Below are 20869 nucleotides of genomic sequence, written 5' to 3'. Positions count from 1 at the left end.
CATTACAAACATATATAGCTATCATAAAAGTTATATATATAATATATATCTAAAGATACTTTTAGAAAAAATATATATGTATATATACATATATACATTCACACACACACACACACATATACATATATATATATATATATATATATATACACACACACATACGATAAAGATCAAGGAAATTGTTGACTGAAATTTTATTTATGACAAGATTAATCTCTTACTTCGTTCTAGATTATATATATTCCATAGTCAAAAACTCATTAGGAAAAGACATCAATCCCAAAGAAAAGAATTTCATCATTTATCACCAATATATCATTTATACACTTCTCCAGTGGAAAATTAATAAACCATAAATATGGTTACTACCAATCACTTCATGTGCAAAGTTATAGCAAACTGCACTACTCATTATGCAAAGATCTTACTTAATATGCATTAATACCTGTCAGAAAATCTATTAGTTTATAACAAAGATAAATATTCTTTATGAAAAATAAATCTGAATAGTACAAATTCTGGCAAATATGTTTGTTTCAGCATTTCTAATTAATACAACTCAGTGAAGTATAATATATATGACAATCTGATTAATTACCAAACTAATTTAATATATATATATTTATATTTCATGCAATCATATAAACTATAAAAAGGTAAAGCAATGTATTGAAATGCCAGATTGCTTTCTGACTTCCCTATCACTGTTTTCCCTTATGTTTTATTGTGTAGATAAAAATAAAGTTTCACTTTTGTTTCTCTGAAACCTACTACTGCTCTTTGAGTCACTGTTCTGTTCTCAGGCATTACATCACTTTTCTTGAATTGGATTATGGAACCAGAGGAAACACATGAGAAAACTTTTTAAAATAATGATTGAAAATAATAATTGGTATACTTATGGAACACTTATAATGTGCCCGGCACTCTGCTTAGCGCTTGACACACGTTTTTCCATGGAACCCTTATACCCCTATTGAAATTATGATTATCCCCATTTTATATATGTGGAAGCTGAGGCACAGATCTGAAATAATCCTGGGTCCCACAGTGGCAGGGCCATGACTCAAACCTAGGCAATCTGATTCTAGAGCCCCAGCCACTGTGCTTATAATACCTCAAAACCATCACACACAAGTTATGGGGCTCACTGCATATGAACTGCAGTAAAAACTCTGCAAGGAGAATTCAACTGATCCCAGGCACCCTTCCTTCTCAGGCCTGGCAGACATCTATCTGATGCATGCCTCGAAATTATGCAGGGCACTCAAGCAGCAGAGCAAAGCCACTAACCTCACACAGGAATGGGCAGGAAAGTACCTGCTATAAAAAGATGACTATTTTCCTGTGGCTTCCTACTTCAGGTGAGAGTGTAAAAAGCTGCATTTAGTGGCCCAACAAATTGTTTCCCTGGCTCCACGATGCTGACCTGGGGATCCATGACATTCCAGGGTCTAATGTGTAACTGCTTCTTCTGTCACAATTAATGAAAGTGCCTATGTGTCTGGCTTTGGTACAGCCTAGGCAGCGCTGTGATCCCACAGATCCTGACACACTTCCTCATGACTGCCTCAGAGAGGAAGAATCAGGAAGTCAACTACGTGATGTGATTGGCGAAGCAGCAAAAGGCCTCTCAGTCTAAACAATGTCCAACCAATCCCCAGAGTGCGGATTCCTAACCTGTACAGTAAGTTTCTTAAGAGACATCTGCATTTTTACTCATCTTACGCATGCTATTACCTCTAGAAGAAGGTACAGTATCACAGATTAATTTATTTCATTCTCTACTGCCATCGATTGGCCCTGAGCAGAGAGTAGTGCTCTGAGAGAATGGGAACCGGGACAGGTAAGTGTTAATGGAGTGGGGAAGGCTGCACAGCTCTCTGTACAAGGCACCATCAATCCTGATGGGACATGTGAGGAAAGGTTCTAGATTGTTTCAGTACAGCACGAGGGCCTCAGGTCTCGCCAGCCGAAGAGTAAGAGGTTGGAGTGGTATGGGAGGAAAAATAATTTTCTCTCTACCTTTCTGAGTTCTTAGCTGAGACCTGTCATAAAAGACAGATTAACAAGAGAAAACCAAACAAGTTTATTAACACGTATATGTGTACATGGGAGATACACAGGGAAAAACGACCAACTCCCCAAGATGGCTTAGAACTGAGGATTAAATACCATCTTAATAGGGAAAGGGGGTGGGGTGTCGGCTCTTATGGGAGGCAGAGTAAATGATATTTAGGAAAGATGAACGGGCCCTTAGAGCAATACATGGGAGGTATGAGGGTTGTAACAAAGTGTGTCTGGGTGTGGTCGACTTCTAGTCTCCTCTCCTGTGATAAGAGTCAATCTTCCCTGGTTGGTGAAACTCCCAGGGAGGGGATTTGTGACCACGGAGTCCCTGTGGAGGAGGATCTGTCTTTAGGCAGACAAGCGAGTTCAGAAAAAGCTTCTCGCTGCATTTGCTGTTTTTCAAGTGCCTGTAGCTCACAATAATCAATATGTCAAAACGGCCTATTTTGGTTAGCATGTCCTGACCTCCTACCGTCATATTTCGGAGTGAACAATTCTCTGCCCTTCAGAGTACCTGACCTCTGTGGTCCTTTTCAGTTCTCAGGTACTACAAAGGCCCTAGGGGGTGAGGCTTAGCCACTAGGGTAGTAGAAAGCTGAAAATCCACCTTAAAAAAAAATACAAGGTGTGGCTGCAGTCTTCAACGTACTAGGCTATTTTTCTGTAAAGATCACCTTCAAACTGGTCACGGACTAAGCGTCCATGTGCCTAGCAGTCATGGGTCCTTGCATGCCAGCTTAGGAGAGAAGCAGGGTTCTTTTATAACATTGAGGCATTGCTTAAATGTAGGTTTTTCTGTTGCTTAACTTTTCCATTGCCTAATTTTTCTCTCTTCCGTTTTGTATCCTCTACCCTTTCCCTCAACTTCTTTGCTATTCCTTTTCTGGCCTTGTAATTACCGAGGTAAGTCTCTTATATTCCAAGTGCTTTAGCTCTTTGTTCTGTGATTTAAATCCCACAGTTTAATAGAAGTTCCTATGCAGTGCCTTGTTCCTTAGAGGAAAGTTGCTTTAATTATTAGGAATGAGGACATGTAAACAATGAAACACAGGATGGTGACTGAAATATGAATGTCGTATGAAGATATTTACCTAGACTTTTTTGTTTAATTTCGAGGGGGGGGCAAAAATCTCAAGGTTGCATTTTTATTCAAAGACACTTCAATGTACTAAACCCACTGTTAGAACAAATTCACTGAAAAGCATTTTAAGGGCAAATGTCAGACAAAAATTTCACATTTAAAAGCCCTGGCTCTGCCTCTTTTGAAAAGCAGGGTTAGCCTTTGGTTTAGAAATGTCACTTCCTACTAAGTCCTTTGTGGGGGGAAGAAAGAAAATTGAATGTTTTATTTAAACAGGTCATTAACAGTCAATACTTATTTGAAAAGGCCTGCTTCCAGAAGCAGATAAAAGCTCCCAATCACGAAGAATATCACTTGAGCACATCTAGGGCAAGATGTGCTGATGCGACTATCAGTCCTTCATGGGAGAAAGTCTCCACTCATCAGCCCGAGTGTGTGTGTAGGAGGCAGAGTCATCTGAATTGTGTGTCCTTGTACATGCTGCACACACAAGACGGCAGAGAGCCGCACAATGCACACTTTGTGGCAGCCTTGCTTTGAATTTTCCGTTTGAGTACTGGCAAATGCGCGTGAATGAAGATTAACCATTTTTGCATAGAGTGCCAAACCACCTCCCCACAGCAGCAGAATGCAAATGGGAGCAAAAGAGCAAAGGACAGCTAAAATAAATGCAGTGGATCTCGGGCACGGCAAGCACAGGGGGAGGGCGCGTGGCAGGCACTATTAGCATTCATCTATGGCATGATTTTTCTATTTAATTTGAAATTATTTCGTTTTGTACGTCTCTGACGACTTGAGAATATAAATAAACGCCTTTTTAAATAAGTGACCCGGCGCTAGCTCCTGGAAGGCTCCGCTTCTGATGGCTGGGCTTTCAAGCAAACATGTGTTTCCATAGAGATGAGGGTGACCCGCGACTGGTGCAAGTACCCACTTGTATCAGCAATTCAATTATGCTCAGTTCTTTTAAGATGCGATGATGTCAGCTCAAGTCTTTCGAACATGCCCATCCTCAGAGATGCCTTGGGAAAGGTGAAGTGGCCTGCCTTACGAGATTCAAAAGAATAAATTCCACCCTCTCCAAGCACACCATAATAGGCTCCCTCTGAGCAGATCACATTGGCATGCCTCCCACCCCCCACCACTTGCTAAGCAAATCCCAAATCCCAGAGGGGTTCAGACAAAAGACCAAGCACAGTTCTCCTTCACACCCCAGAGCACCAAGTACCTTACCACAAACTCCCCAAATGTTGAAAAAGAAATATCATGTTTTCCCTGTCTTTCCTTCCTTTCCATAGCTCTCCAACTAGCTATAGGCAATTCCAACAGAAAGAACAATGTTTTTTCTTATTATTTGACAGACATTTACTGAACAGCTACTATGTGCCAGGTTCTATGGGGAATTCTGGCAACGGTTACAAAATAACACCTATTGAACTCTTAATGTATACACGGCAGGCACTGCTCTAAGCACTTTCCAGGTATGAGGTCATTTAATTCTCATAATAACCCTATGGAGTAGTACATTATCCTCATTTTATAGCAAAATAAAATGAACCACAGAGAGGTAAGTACTTATTCAAATCACACAGCTAGTAAGAGGCTGAGCTGAGATCTGAACTCGGACCTTCTGGCTCCAGAACTCTTGCCCCTGAAGGAGCTTATATCGTTGGACAGAGACAGGTATGTACACAAAACAGAAAAGAGCTAGTTGAGGTGGGGAAGAAAATCAGAATGTAGACTCAGGAAATTAGAGTTGGAGTTTACTTGGCTCAAAGCTCTGGCAAAAACAAGACTGGGTCTGTGACGTGCCCAACTTGCAAGTCTCATCATCACACAGACCAGGTGCAGCAGAGGGTTAGAATCTCCTCCCCCCCAAAAAAAACCCCCCAAAAACAAAAATCATGCATTGTGGTTTTGCAATGTAACTCTGGGCTGGCAAGGAGAAATCCTAAGAAAACCTGGCAAACAAAAGCTATACATTCATAGCCAAATCTGGGGAACGTGGCTCATTTGTCATGGAATAAACGCCTGGTAGAGGAAGCCGTCATCTCTTCAGAGTATAATCTGGTTGCAGAAACCTCTGTTCCAACAAACTCGCAATATTTCTTTTTCATTAAGCCAGCACTCTCCTAGTAAACATTAATGATTTCCTCAAAGTAGCAGAGAAAGTTAGGTTCTTCCTACTTCCTTGAAATACCACTAGCCCTGGCTGAATACCAACAGTATAAGATGTACTACTTCACGCGATGAAAGACACACTAGGGAATGAGGCAGAGCACCCAGCACAAGAGAACTCACCTGCAGCCAGCCCCTCTCGGGCCTCTGCCGCCACCCATTCCTGTGCCTAAGGCTTTCTAACAAAATCAACCTCAACTCACTTTTTAAGGTCCCCTGGTGTTCCAAATCAGGGTTTCCAGTGCACGGCCGGAGCTACTGGCTTTCTCAATAGGCAAATAAGCCCTGTTTCCCAACTGGCCACCTTTATCAACTTGCATTTACTGCAGCCAGTTAGTCATTTCAACAGTGACGCAGATGGAGTCAGAAACCTAGGTAGGTGGCAGGATCCTGGGTGTGGCTGAGCAACCAGAGGGTGGCCTCAGCCACCTGAGGCTCCGAGGGAATCACCTTAGGAGAAACTGCTGGGTTCTTTTTTATAAATGTGCCCAGGTGCTTGTCTTCAGGCCCCTTAGTTAGTGAATCCCCAGTGCTTTGTTCTTCTTATCTTGGGAAAGTCATAGTTTAAGACTGGATTGATTTGCAATCTTTACACTGACTGCCCCAGAGGCTGAGACAGTACAGGCTGGGATTGCAGTCACCATTCCAAAGGTCGCTTCTGAGTATGGTCTTGGCTACGGGCTTCTAATCTTCCGGTGAGACCAGCGCAGGCTTATCAGTCAAGCAGCACACATTCCTCTACTGCACCTGAGGCTCCTTCGCCTCCCCCCCCCCCCCCCCCCCCCCGCTAACACCTGTTCCTGGTTCTAGGCCTACCTGAAAGCATCGTTGGCTAATGCTGCACTAAGTGAATAATGTACTACTGTCCAGGGGTACATACATTTTAGCAGGGGTCATGCTCTCACCCAAAGGAATGAAGTTCTCCTGGGGAATGTTCAGTCTTTACCAGTAAAAGCTAGTGTGAGGGGCATGGGGGTGAGGATCACTGCTTGGGGGGCAGAATGGAGAAGGCTTTCTTTTTTCTTTTTTCAAAAATTTATTGGGGTGACAATTGTTAGTAAAATTACATAGATTTCAGGTGTACAATTCTGTATTACATCATCTATAAATCCCATTGTGTGTTCACCATCCAGAGTCAGTTCTCCTTCCATCACCATATATTTGATCCCCTTTACCCTCATCTCCCACCCCCCACCCGCCCTTACCCTCTGGCAACCACTACACTATTGTCTGTGTCTATGAGTTTTTGTTTCTCATTTGTTTGTCTTGTTCTTTGGTTGTTTTTGGTTTATATACCACATATCAGTGAAATCACATGGTTCTCTGCTTTTTCTGTCTGACTTATTTCGCTCAGCATTACACTCTCAAGATCCATCCATGTTGTCACAAATGTTCCTATATCATCTTTTCTTACTGCCGAATAGTATTCCATTGTGTATATATACCACAACTTCTTTATCCATTCATCTATCGAAGGACATTTTGGTTGTTTCCATGTCTTGGCCACCGTAAACAAAGCTGCAATGAACATTGGAGCACACGTGTCTTTATGTGTAAATGTTTTCAGATTTTTTTGGTAGATACCCAGGAGACGGATTGCTGGGTCATATGGCAATTCTATTCGTAATTTTTTCAGGAACCTCCACATGGAGAAGGCTTTCTTACCTGCTAGTCCTTCTCTACCTACAGGCAAGGTAGTCCTATACACTGGGGGTGCCAAAAAAATGTACACATTTTAAGAGATGTTATCTATGTATTACTTTTCGAAGTTGAATTGAATTACGATGGCAATGCGTAGTATGACGTTTGCTCAAAAGATGGCATTAACCAGATGAATTCTAGCGCCATTCATTGTATTACAATCTTAATACAGTTTTTCCCTTTCTTAAAATGTGTATACATTTTCTTGGCACCCTCTGTATGTGACCTTGTTTGCTGGTTTGCTTTTTCAAACACTAACACGTAAGTTCAACATGTCCTTCGAAAGGCGCAATTCCTCTTTAGGGCTCATCCTGTCTTGGCCCCACCATGATGCCGTCGTGCTACCACGCACAGCCAGAGGCGGTCGGGAAGGCCCTAGAGCCAGCCACGCGGCAGAAGCCTCTGTTGTAAGGAAGCTGCCTCTGTCAACAACCAGTGTCTTGGGCCCTTAAATGATCACAAAGTAGAAATGCTGCCTATTTTCTGCTATTTAGATTCTTCCTATCTTCTTATGATAGAAGGTAAGTAACGACCATTTGCCAAGTGTGAATCCCAACTTCGCCTCTTACTAGTTTTGGGATTTAAGCAAGTTACTCAACCCCTCTATGCCTTTGTTTCCTCCTCAGTAAAATCAGAATATTAATCTACCTCATAGGGTGGTAATGAGGATGACTTTACATTTGTAAAGTAATGAAAACAGTGCTTGATACACAGTATGTGCTACAAAATAAATATAAATGGAAAAATAGTCTCTTTAGATTCCTCCATAGCCTATTGCTTGTGCCGAAGCTTTAAGAGACAGTACAGGCTGGGGCTGCAGTCACGAAGTTTGTGTTGCCTTTGGCCATAGGTGGTTAGCAAGATGGGCTCCAATGGTGGGGACCAAGAGAGAACTAACCCTAAAGAGGCATAGCACCTTTCTAAGGACATGTTAAACTTACGTGTTAGTTTTTTAAAGAGCAAACCAGAAAACAAGGTAATGTACACATATATAGGACTAATTTGCCTGTAGGTAGAGAAGGACTGGAAGGTATGAAAACCTTCTCCATTCTGCCCCCCAATAGTTACCCCATCCCCCTGCTACGGGGGTTGCTTTCCCATGGTCCTCATTTGCAGATGAGAAACTATGTTTTGAGAGGTTGTGGTCATGCATCTTAGGCGGTGATGGAGGTGGCCCTTGAAACAGAACCTTTTGACCACAAATTGTCCTCATTTGGCTACACTCTTCCCTACCCACAGACACCGCCACATTATGGGAAGACTAGGGCAACTCCAGGGTGGCAGCCCAAGGTCAAGGCCTGACTGCAGCATTGCTAAGAGGGATATACACCCTCAGGGCTCTGTGTCCACAGGGTCATTTGTTTTCCATGTTCTTGTAACTTCAGCACAAGCAAAAGTGAATGCAAAACTATAACACCTCTTCCCTGTAGCATGGCTCAGAGACCCGTGCCAGGTCACCGGTTCCTCCCTTGTATCTAGCAGATGTGATCAGGACTCTAGAATTCAAATTCACAGCTAAGGTACTTCCCTTTAGAGGATAACAAGCAGTTACAACATAGAAAGAGCAAAGCTCAAATAAAGTCTTAGAGCTACAAAGAGAACAATCCAAAAATTACGAAATCTCCTTCCAAACATTCTGATTTCAGGTAATTATATCAAGATGGATAAAGGAAAGAATATGATATTAATGTCCTTGAGTTTATTCTAATGCAATCACAGATAATAAAAATTCATTTTGACCATTTTATGATATGCTCAAAATTCTAGAGGTCATATTTATTCAGCGAATTTTATTTCCATTTCTAACTATAATAAAACAAATAGAAATCTGTCACCCGAAATGTGCTATTTTGGGAAAATTAATAAATACTTCAAAAATGCTTCAAATATACAAGATAGTCATAGATTTAATGAATAACAAAAATAATTGCTTTCTTTTAAAAAGTCTGGCTCTGATAAATTCTATTTCTCCTTTCTCTTTTCCAAATTACCTAGTAGAATGCCTTTGACAATTAAATGTTCAATAAAGACATGTGGAAAAAGAAGAATAAATGTCCCTCATTTTGTTTTTTCTTTCTGGGCTACAATGAGTCTTTAATAATTTATTCCCCAGTTTTCAACACCTAGTACTGGGTTATCACTTTAAATTCCACCATTAAAACAAGCATTATCCAACGCTGTTCTAGCCACACCACTTTGCACACCTTCCAATCCAATCCTCATCCTCCTCTCCCCATATCTCCAACCCTGCAATGTTTTAATCACTCTCAGAGTCAAGGTCTAATCATGAGCACCAAAGCCCTCCACTTCTTCCCATATTGGACCCCATGTATCCCATCTCTTTAACCAGGTAACTACCCCAATATCTACTTATTTTATTTCTTCTTAACTCAGAGCCTTGTAGTGGGGATAACCCGATCTCTAGACTAGCCCTCTAGTTTCTCTCCATCAAAGCCTATGCTCTGTCCAAAATAGAAAGACTGAAATTTTACCTTTTCTATGGAATATGAGAAAACAAAAAATAAATGGTTTCCAACCCAATGCTAAACACATTTAACCACTAACCTCACCTTTATGTACCCCTGTAACTCCACCCATAGATATGGGTCATTTTTGCTGCTGACACCCACATGCACACCACGGGTTCTTTGTAAACCTTCTCATGGCCTGCCTGCTTACTCCTTTAGTTTGCAGCGTAAAAGCTCCAGGAGCAGACACCTCAGACTTTACTTTGCACGGAGCTCCAGCCTGCCCTATCGCTCAACTCCTACTGGGGGGAGTTTGGAAAGTATCAAATGCTTATGATGGTCTATAAGCCTTAGTAATATGTAGGGTAATCTCTTCCAAATCATTTTTCTAAAGATTGAATAAATCAAAATTGCTTTTGTACAGTAGTTCAAATATTGTAGAGGCCTCTCAAATAAATATAACACCATATATTATTTCCCTTTGGAAGACTTTCTATTAGTCATCCAATCTATGTGGAAGAAATTTTCAGGAGTACATGTATTAGGTTTTGGTCACTTGTTTGATGAAAAAGATCCATCTCTCATAGCCTTGATTGCATTTATAGCCATTCTTGGCAGACGGATAGAGACAAGCAAACAGGGTTGTCTGTGTTTTTCTTTCTAACACTAAAAAGTTCCGTTATTAAGCTTCAGAACATGTCTTTGAGTCTTCCCCATGGGCTGGACACTGTATGTGGAGGGGCGTCCATGTGTGTGTCCAATGCCTGTTCTTTTAAATAAATATATATATATATATATATATGTATTTTTTTTAAACAATAATCTTTTTAAAAAATTTCAACTAGTTGACATAATTATATTAGTTTCAGGTGTACAACATAGTAATTAGACATTTATATAACATACGAAGTGACCCCCTCCAAGAAGTCTAGTATCCCCTGGCACCATACATGGTTATTACAATATGATTGACTATATTCCCATGTGACTGTTTTTATAACTGGAAGTTTGTACTTCTTAATCCCTTCCCCCTTTTCCGCCATTTCCCGACCCCCTCCATCTGGCAACCATCAAAATGTTCTCTGTATCTATGAGTTTGTTTCTGTTTGTTCGTTCATTTTGTTTTGTAGATTCCACATATAAGTGAAATCATATGGTATTTGTCTTTCTGTGTCTGACTTATTAGCATAATACTTGTTCCTTCTAGGTCCATCCATGTTGTCGCAAGTAGCAAGGTTTCATTCTTTTTTATGGCTTAGTAATATTCTACTGCATATATGTCTGTTCCTGAGTGGTATATATTGTGGGCGTGGGGGGGGGGGCGGGTGCAGAGCCAAGAGAAATAAGAATGCCAGTAACAGATCTTAAACAAATCATTATGCAATGACTACAACTATGTTAATAAAAGGAGCTTCCAAAGGGGTGAGATGGCTTTAGTTTGGGTGGGTTTAATCAGAGAGGAGTTCTGAGAGAAGGTACTCTTTTCCACTGATTTGAGGCAGTAGTGCAGTAATGGGAATGGCATTTCAGGTAAGAGGAAGCGCAACACTGAAACCTCTCTCGCAGAAACAAGCAAGTGATGTGTGAGGTCAGAAGAAAACCCGGCTGCACAGTGCACATAGTTAATCAATCAATATTTATTGGGGGTCCACTGTGTGTCTCGGCTAGAGGCAATGTGTTTAGCTGAGTGCAATGCAATGTAATTTTAAGACTGGCTCCTAAAGGGAGATAAGATTACCAGGCAGTAAGCAATTAGATGACATCAGAAGGCAGTATGTAAAAAGGTGTTATATGGTGTGGTTTCCATTATATGCTTGTCCTCTTCATAATGCAGCAGAGAAAACATCCCTGTTTCACTTTCCTTTCAGAAAATGGGCATGTTCCTTCTCACCCCCACCCCACCCCCAATTTTCCACCCCACCCCACTGTCATTTTTGTTTACAAAGTTCTGAAACTAGACCCTATTTCCTTGAAATGCTAAATTGAAAACTGGGTGTGTTTTTTTTTTTAACCATTTTAACTAGATGTAATTTGATGTTTTTGTCCTTTTAGTTTTGCAAAAACATATGCTGTAATCTGACTAATATTAAAGGCTCCAAAACAAATAAAACTATGTAGCTGAGTTTCACTTAGTGGTAGGAAAGCAACTCATACATTACATTAAAAGTTTCATTTGGTTTTATTTTTACCTGGTGTTATATACTGGGAGGTGCCCAATAGCTAATATTTTGCAATTTACCAAATTCAGTCTTGGGAAAGAGATAACCAGACACTGAAAAGACAGTCTTGTTGTTTTACTAAATGCTTCTTTTAAAAATATGAGAAGTATTAATGAGGGAAAACATATTTGAAAATTAATCTACTTAAAAAAAAAAAAAGATCTATTTCTGAATGGCTACCAGCCAGACTTAACTTGGTTTCATTTTTCATTTCAAGCTTTCAGATATGACTAGATAAAATGAGATCACTCTAGATACCTCATGGAAAGCACGGGGTAAGGACTGAGGAAAGACTATAAAGACTACATAATGGTCACAATTTTAGTTTAGTTTTTAAAAAAATCTTGAAACTATGCTGCATGATGGGAAAAAATAAATTTGGCAATGACAAAGAATTCTCTTTCTTCAAACCTCTGAATAATGAGCCCGTCTTTATAAAGACTCTCATATCTGATAACACTGCCATCCCTTTAGCAAGAGTTATACACTGAGCACATTCATTCATTCATTCATTCATTCATTCATTCATTCAGTGTTCACTTAAACTTTTACTAAGGATCTCCACTGTCCAAGATGATGGGGAATACAACAGCAAAAACAAAACCCCCTCAGGCATCACACTGGATGATTTTATCTCTTTCTATTTCACTGAGTCCCCACAATGCACCTGCAAGTAAGGTGTTATTATCTCCATTTCATAGATGAGAGACCTAAGAGTATAGAAGTTAAGGCCAAGCCCAAGGTCCCAGAGCCAGCCAACAGCAAGGTGGGGGTTCAGACCTCCGAAACTGACTCCCAAGCTTGCTTTATTCCACTGGCCTCTTGCCATCATTTTGGTTCAATGCAAACAGAGGGAATTGTTTAAAAATTATTTAGTGGGTTCATTCCAATTGAGAAATCTTAGCGTTCACGAGAATTAGAGCCAGAAATGTAAAGCTGGCTTGGCAAAAGATCTAATGGGGCAGGAAAATTATCAATGGGATAAAGAACACTGTTATGTCCACGTTTTAAATTTTGGTCTCCACTTCTCAGTGAGGACAAATCACTGTGGAATACAATTTCCCAGGTTCTTGCTCACCCTTCCTTCACTTGCTATCTCCCGGTGTTCCCTTCCCTTTCTTCCCGTTACATATGGTGTTTTTAAATAGCAGCTATCTTAGGTGGGACTGAGTCTCCTGTCATAGAATTAGTTCAAGCAAAGGTTAGATGACCACTTAATGGGATGCTGGAGAGGGGTTCACTTACAGTTCAAAAAGATGGCGTACCTCTGAGTCCCTTGGAATTCCAGGATTCCTTCCAGAAGGGGAGACTATGTAGTTTGTAGTTTTTCCTGAGTCCTTAGTCTACGTTTCCCATGAAGCCTAGAGCGGTCTCATTCTGTCTTAGTCATGTATTTATTGCCTAAAAGCTTGAAATGGAAACTGAAACCAAGTCTGGTCTAGCTGATACTTGGCATACTCCCAGAAGTGAAGTATTCCCCTTGAGCTTTTTGTACCTAGTAGCCTGAGATGGTCATGTTAGCGCCACCTGCAGGCAGGGCCAGAAATGCCTCCTAATAGGTGGTTTTGTTGTGACTTCATTTGAAGCAAAATCTAAAGAAACTATCACTGGGAGGGCACAAACAAATATCTTCTTAGATTTTTGTGCTTGATTTAGTTCATAAGTCAATCTAACGCCCATGGAAAGCATCTCCAGGCCTCAACTTACCCCCAGTTCTGCAAGCTTGTACAACTTCAACACTTAACATCCATCCCTTACAACTTGTTTCACCGAGTCTAGTAACTTCTCTGCTGGAACCCTGGAATTACAAGGGACTCACAGGTCTCCCATCTTCCTCACCTGTAAGTGAATCTCCTCTACAACATCCTCATTAAGTGGACTTCTAGCCTGAGTTCACACAAATTCCATGATGGAGATTCAATGCCTCCTAACATGGCGTCTTCTGCACAAGAATAATTGTGAGTCAATTCTCAGATAAAACTCAAACGCCTTCCTGTAACTTCCCATGCAATGCTCCTAGTCCTGCCTCCTGACACTCCATAAATCTGACCACTCTTCCAAAATAGATTTGTCTCAAAGTATGCTTTCTCTGTTTAGCACAGAATCATTCACTGAATCATAGGATGTTACAGTTGGAAAGGACTTTATAGTTTCCTAAATTATTTTGTAAGACATTTTTTATTGTCAGCCCTGTAGAACTTTATTTTTGAGAGTGTACTCATTCCTCATGTGACACAGTGCTGAATCTTCTCATCCACATGTACGAGTGTATACGACATATATCATGTATCTATATGTGTAGATATATAGATACTCATTCTGTGGCTTTATTCTTTTTTTAATGCAGCCTAAGATTACATGTTATTGACAATCACATCACACTATACATTGGTCATAATGAGTCTATATTAAATGAAACCCCCAAGACTTTCTCACTTGATCTATTAGTAAATCCCATTTCCCCAATCTTTACTTTTACAATTGATTTTTTGAAACTTAAGTGCATGAGTTTATATGTGGCTCAAATTATTTTTGCCTTAGTAATTTGGCCATGTTTTTCCAGTCTACTAGAGTTCTATTAGATACCAAATCTATAACTTTCCACTTTAGCTGCACATTTCACTTTGGCTATTCACAAATTGACAGATATCATTTATGTAACTTAATGCCATTAAGGACACAGTCTAGGCTTGAATCTCAGCTCTGCCACCTAAGAACTGTGTGAACTTGAGGAAGTTATTTCAACTCTGTGCTGCAGTTTACTCATTTACTAAGTGGAGATAAAAGTACAAACTACATAGAATTGCCATAAGGATTAAATGCATACAGAATAATAGTACAGTGTTTGACACATAGGAGTTCAATAGATATCTGTTATTTCTATTATTTTCATCAAATTCATCATCATTCAAGTCACTGATAAAGAGAGACCTAGAATAAGACACAAGTAGGTATCTATACATCACCCTCTGTAATCACATAGACCCATTCTTTAGCGCTCTGTTTGGGTTTGGTTATGTGAACCTAGTTGTGAATCCACTTAACTCTGCCTTTACTTAGTTTATATTAAATCCACAATGAAATATTGAGATAGTGTGAAAACTGCCTTGATGAAATTCCTATACACCACATCTACATTTTCTTCATCTTGCATTCCAGTTATTCTATTAAACAGGAGACTCATTTAGTCCTGCTTGACTTCTTATTGGTACTTTCTTTTCTGAGTGTTCTCGAAAGTTTCAGAATAAATTCTAGAATGTTGCTGGGATTTTATGTTTCCTCTTTTTGTCAGTCTCCAACCTTTTTGGGATTTCTCCATTTGCTAAAATTCCAAGATGGCTGGCTGAAGTGGGACAGTCCCAGGCATGGACACAGTCTGGGCCAGGAGACCCCAATCCATGACCAAGGGCTAAGGATCTAATATTATGCTGCTGTGCACCTTAAGTCCCTCATAATAACATTTTGTGCTCCCCTTCCCAGGTGCGAAATTACGATCCTTGATTAACAGCAAGAATAAGAAGAGATGAATCATCCTTTATTTTCATCAGAGGTCTTATTCCTTTCTTAAATTTTTTTTTCTACAAAACAAAATTCTATGATAAAAATAGTATTCCAGTCTTGATAGAAATTATAACTATGTTATTATGAAAAATGGGCACAACACTCTTGACATCACAAGATTCCAGTTTTCTATGTCTGGCTTATTCATTCCTGTAGGATTTCATTTTCTGTGCCAGCTTTTTCAGTCTCTTTTGTTGTTTTTAGAATTTTTTCCATACTTCAGTTCATTCTGGACTCTAGGCTTCCTAACATTATTCTAATGGGATTATCTTTCTTTGATATTTGTTCTTGGGTATGTGCCTCCCTTTGCATTCTTTAAGTGGTCTTTTATATTTTCAGTTAATTTGAACATGCCCTTTGTAGTCACAGCCATCTGTCTTCCTCATTTTTTAGAACTTTCTAACCTCTAATTCTAATCATTCAAAAAAATGTGGACTGTTAGACTTGGAGTGTGTGTGTGTGTGTGTGTGTGTGTGTGTGATTTGTTGGATGTCAGCTATGTGCCAAGTACTGTCCTATTTGCTGGGATACAAAGATAAACATGATAGATGCAGCCCTGCCCTCTTCAAGCTTAAAATTCCACAATAAATAGAGATGAGTACAAAGACAGTTATGACTGAGTATGATCGAGATTTGAGAAGGAAGCTTTGCGGAGCTTTGGGCGCACACAGAAAGGGCCTTCATCTGAACTCAAAGGTTGGGTTTCTCATTTCTTTGGTTATCTTATTTTAGGGTCTCAGGCTATAGAATCACATCTGTTTCTCTGAATATTTGAAAGTTCCCTCTTAAAGACCGTAATGCGTATCTGGCGATAGTCATCATCTGCCCCTTGGTTATCACAAAAACTAAAATGATGTGGCCACAATCTTCCAAGAGCTTGGCACATAGCAGACACTCAGTATTTATTAAATAAATGGACACATGTTCCTTCCACTTCTATTTTGCCAACCAACCTCTTTTTGGTTAAAATTAGATTCAAAATAAGAGTTCCCTTCATTTTCTTTACCTTCCTAGAGATGAAAATGTCAGTGAGGTAAATTGGTATCTAAGACCCTGTTTTCATTTAAACATGAATAAGACTTCCAGCAGATGCCCAAATAGCTTGTCTCCCAACACGCCTATTAATTTCCTTCGCGTCACTTTTGTACGCAGTATCAGAAGTAAACGATACCATGCTTGATATGGTTGGGCGGTCTAAGTTCATTTATTCACTCAAACAATTTACTGAGTGCCTACTATGTGTACTGTATTTTTTTCTTCCTACTTTTAACCTCACCAAATGTGTGTCCTCTCTTGGGTTTTTGGATACCCACACTTCTGCCTTCTCTAGAACGTCTGGATTCCTGCACCATGGGAATAACTCATTTTCTTTCTGTTTCTTCTCTGTCAAAAATTCTGCCATTGACCAACATTTTTTTAACTGCAGATTAGTTAAAAAGGATTTCTCAATTGCTGGTAATGAAAACGTTCTTATTTTCCTATAATGTTATTTGAAATACCAAATGAAGTATAGTAATTTAAAAAATCAGAGCTATAAGACAAAGTGCTAGATCGTTTATAAAGTACAACCCTTACCACCCACCATTAAAAATCATCGATCTTAATGATGGAAATAATTAACATTTTTAAAGAATATAGTTAAATTTATAATATTATGCAGTTGATCATCAACATAACCAGCAACTATTAGGATTTGAACTTTCATTTACATATCCACATCCCTCATCTGTAGCATAAAAATTGGAATTCACTTTCAATACTAAGACATGTAAATACAACCATTGCTTTCTTAATTTCTTTAATTTACTTTTTGCAAAGTAAGTAATCTATAATCAAATGCAAAAGCTGTCCCCAAATAAGCTACAATTTATTTTCCATATAAAATGAAAATATATTTTTATTTTCTTGAAAAATGTAGATTTTTATGCAGGTCGATGTACCAAGAATTATAGTCATGAAATCATTTTCATTGGCTGTGATTTGAGCTCAGAGTAACTTGTCAGTAGAGAAGCAACAAATCCATTTGTCTTTTGTGTTTTCCTGATGTGCTGAGTCCAGACTATGCTCTGTCCATGCAAGGTCATGGCCACTTAACCTAGAAGTAGGCTTCCCTGAATCAGGATGTCAGAGATCATCGTTGATTGCTAAATAAGCAACAATACATGAAAGTAACGGAGAAAGAGAAAAAAAAAAATCCCTAATGCTAGTTAGCCTATAAACCAGGCCAAATACAATTTTGTCCAAAGATAAAAGAAATTCTGCATTGGGCAAGACAACTTTCAATTAAGAAAAGAGATTAAAAATTATTTGTAGTGACTTTACTTAGAATACGGATGTTTTATCTCATTCAATAATATATATCATTCAATAATATTGATCAAGACTTTGCAGTAAAGTTGAGAGGTAATTTGTGAAAAATTTTCAGTCTATCATCAAATTTTGAATTAGTCACAATTACCAAGAAATGCAGAGCAAATTATAGGGAAAAATTAATAGCACCTATAGAAAACTCTTAGTAAATTACTACTTCAGATTATTACATATATTAATGAAATATCTAACCATATTTAATTTACTAGTGAGAAGTACCTGAACTGTGGCAAGATTCTGATTCCTATGATAATAAGCTTTAGGCATGTAGAAGGAAGCAATCTCCAAAATGTATAAGCTCAAATACAGTCTTGCAGTTTGACATGGATTCCTTCACCAAAGAGCTAACCTAGCAGACATTATGTGTGAGCTATTGTAACAATTTACACTTGACATTTACACATTCACTGCTGGCATGTTAGCAGTTTTCTCTTTTTCTTTTATTTTTGTATCAAATATTCTACACAGTTCATATATGGTATTATGTCTACTACCAATTCAAGTCCATGGATAATCAGCAAATATTGTAATTTTTTTGTTTGCTACGGATGTTCCCATCTAATAGTTTATTTAATTACATTCACTTAAAATCTTAGTACAGCAAAAGATTTCATTAACTCTTTCCTGATAAAAACAAACATAAGAATAAAACAGTGGACATAAAGAATAAAACAGAAGTTATTATTTTCTTAGGCTTAAGAGGCTCAATTAGGAAATGCCAATCAGTGTAAATGAAGAGCGTATCCTGCAGAAAATAAACCCTTGGGTCAAGGACAGAAATATCAACACAAAAACAGGTATGAACCTGGTGACCACTAATGTATTAGATGCAAAAGTAATTGCAGTTTAAAAGGTTAAAAATAATTGCAAAAACCACAATTACTTTTGCACCAACCTAATATAAAAGTGGATGGAGTGAAATAATCCATGTTCAAGAAATGAAATCTATGGCAATACTCCCAACTTAACATTTGCAAGATACGATTATTGATTATGGTTTCAGGATGGCTAATGTGTTGCATTAGAATCCCAGTGTGTTCATATTTGCAAGGAACTTCATATCATCTCAATGAAATTTCTGTTTTTATAAATGTGGCAACTAAGGTCCTACACATATAAGAACTTGTCAAGAATCACACAACCAGAAAGTAATAGAGCCAGGACTTGAACATAGGTTTTCCATTCTCTATTTATTCAAAAATAATTTTTGAGTACTTCCTTATATAGGTAGACTTGTGACAAATACTAAGTAGAAGAACAGTGAATGAAATATGGACCCTGGCCTGAAAGACATTGATTCTAGTGAGGATTACCAGACAAGTAAACGGGACACAAGTCAACACAAGCTGTAATAGAGGAAATACAAAGATTGCTTAGAGCACTGTGACTTGGGGGTGGGGGTGGCGAACAAATAACCAACATTAGGAGGGTCCAGGAAAACTTCCAGGTGGATGTTAATCTAAATGAGGCCCTCAGTTAGCCAGATAAATGGTGTAGGATGAAGAAGAAAGAAAGGGGTAGAACATGGTATCAGCAGAAGGACCAGAATACACCAGAGGCCAGACGCAAAAGAGATTCAGGCCTGACTATCCCTGAAACTGAATGAAGAGAGAAGAGATAAACCTAGAGACAGAGAGGCCTGTAACTTAGGTATAGAGTCTTCACTTTATCCTGAGGGCAGCAAGGAGTCCCGGAAGGGTCACAAGCAAGGGAGTAAAATGGCCAGATACAGATTTCCCAGAGAACCTGGGGCAGTGCAGAGATCAGACTGGTGTGGAGAGCAAAAGAAGTCTGTGTGCCCTTGATATTGGGAAGGTGATGCCCTGGACCTTAGGAAGAAAGAAACACCCTAATAATAAAAACATAAGCTTTCTGATTTATCTACCATCCATATAAAAACTTTGTTATTCTGAATATATCACTGTAGAGTCTGAGCATCTCTGCGCTCACACACACAAAACATGTCAAATATATGCACCTTGAGGACTGAAAACCAGGCTTTGAAACCAGAACCGAAAAGTTCTGCCTCAGCAACCAGCTAGTGGCAGCCCCAGAAAGCATTCACATTGCTGTCCCAGCCAGACCAGTACAGCTGCCATCCTCCCTGAGCTCCTGGGTCCTTCGCTGTAAATGGGGATAATAATATCTATTTATCTATTTCATAGTGATGTTATGAAGATATTCCCCCTTCCACAGTGGGAAATAAGAGTGATAATATCCACTTCACAGGGATGCTATGAGAATTAAAAAATAACGTATGCAAACACACAGTTTTACTACTGGGCAGTAGGAATATAATTCTGTTGGTTTCTTTTCCTGTAGTCATGCAAAATTTGTTCTCTGTGAAAATAACTGACTTAACAAAGATAGAAAAAACCTGTGGCTTTCACTTCATTTATACCAAGCTCTCCCCAACTGGCTTCAGGGAGCCTCAAGGTGAATGTGACATTGTGAAGGTTCTCGTGTTTGGAGCAATTTTTTCTTAGTCACTTAAAAAAAAAAAAAAAAAGAAAAGAAAAGAAAACTCTCTGATTCTCTCTCTCTCTCTCTCTCTCCTTAAGTTAAAAAAAGAAAACAATACATGTGTCATGCAGGGTCTCTGGTCCCGCTCCCCACACAAGAACACAGGATATGGTGAGGCCAAAAAGGAACGCCCACAGAGCCATAGATAGGGGAGTCCATACCACTATAGTCTCGCTGGCGGCTGGGTTGGAGGCACAAGAAGCAGGAGTCACAATCTGCTGTCCGCTTCTCTGCCAACCAACGAACCCCCTAGCGTAGCCATGGCAGTTATATTAGTGGCTAATGGCTAACCGGTAACAGCTGATGGCCACTCAGCCACAGCTGATGGCCATCTAATAACCGAGCCAGCACCTTTCCACGTGAGGCCGAGAGCCTGGAAACTGCTCTCTGGGACTCTGTGCCCACAACATGAGGTAATTCTTCCCAGCCCTTTCAATGGAATGGCAACCACCTGGTACTCACATTCCCTTACTGGGGTGTTGGCAGCTGGCCCTTCTCTTTTCTCTGCTCCTGCTGGAGCCTCACCTCCCCAAAGACCCCACCAAGGTTTCAGGTATTTCTTCAGACAGGGCAGAAGCAGCAGAAGACAACAGAGAGAGAATAGTTTGGGGAAGGACCTAAGAGTTGGGACTACATAGAAGTCACTAAAAGGAACTCCTCACAATTGAAATATAAAATCAATACACGATGAAACGAGG

General features: G+C 39.4%; 1 protein-coding gene across 6 annotated transcripts in view; it reads right to left on the bottom strand.

Annotated features, from left to right (window-relative positions):
• Nucleotides 1–20869, bottom strand: part of SPATS2L (spermatogenesis associated serine rich 2 like) — a 162570-nt gene that overhangs the window by 84120 nt on the left and 57581 nt on the right. The window contains exon 1 of one of the 6 annotated variants that reach the window (XM_019746483.3): nt 12963–12986. The exons of 4 other annotated variants lie outside the window; for them this stretch is intronic. The gene's annotated coding sequence lies outside the window, so the exon portion shown is untranslated. Of the gene's footprint in view, nt 1–5532; nt 5777–12962; nt 12987–20869 lie in introns of those variants that run through there. One more of the 6 variants, XM_074339762.2, reaches the window with a different exon arrangement.

The sequence above is a fragment of the Rhinolophus sinicus genome, chromosome 17, assembly GCF_057876585.1.
Source record: "Rhinolophus sinicus isolate RSI-liver-muscle chromosome 17, RSI-T2T, whole genome shotgun sequence".
NCBI classification, from domain to species: domain Eukaryota; kingdom Metazoa; phylum Chordata; class Mammalia; order Chiroptera; family Rhinolophidae; genus Rhinolophus; species Rhinolophus sinicus.
This window is presented reverse-complemented; position numbering and strand designations above follow the sequence as displayed.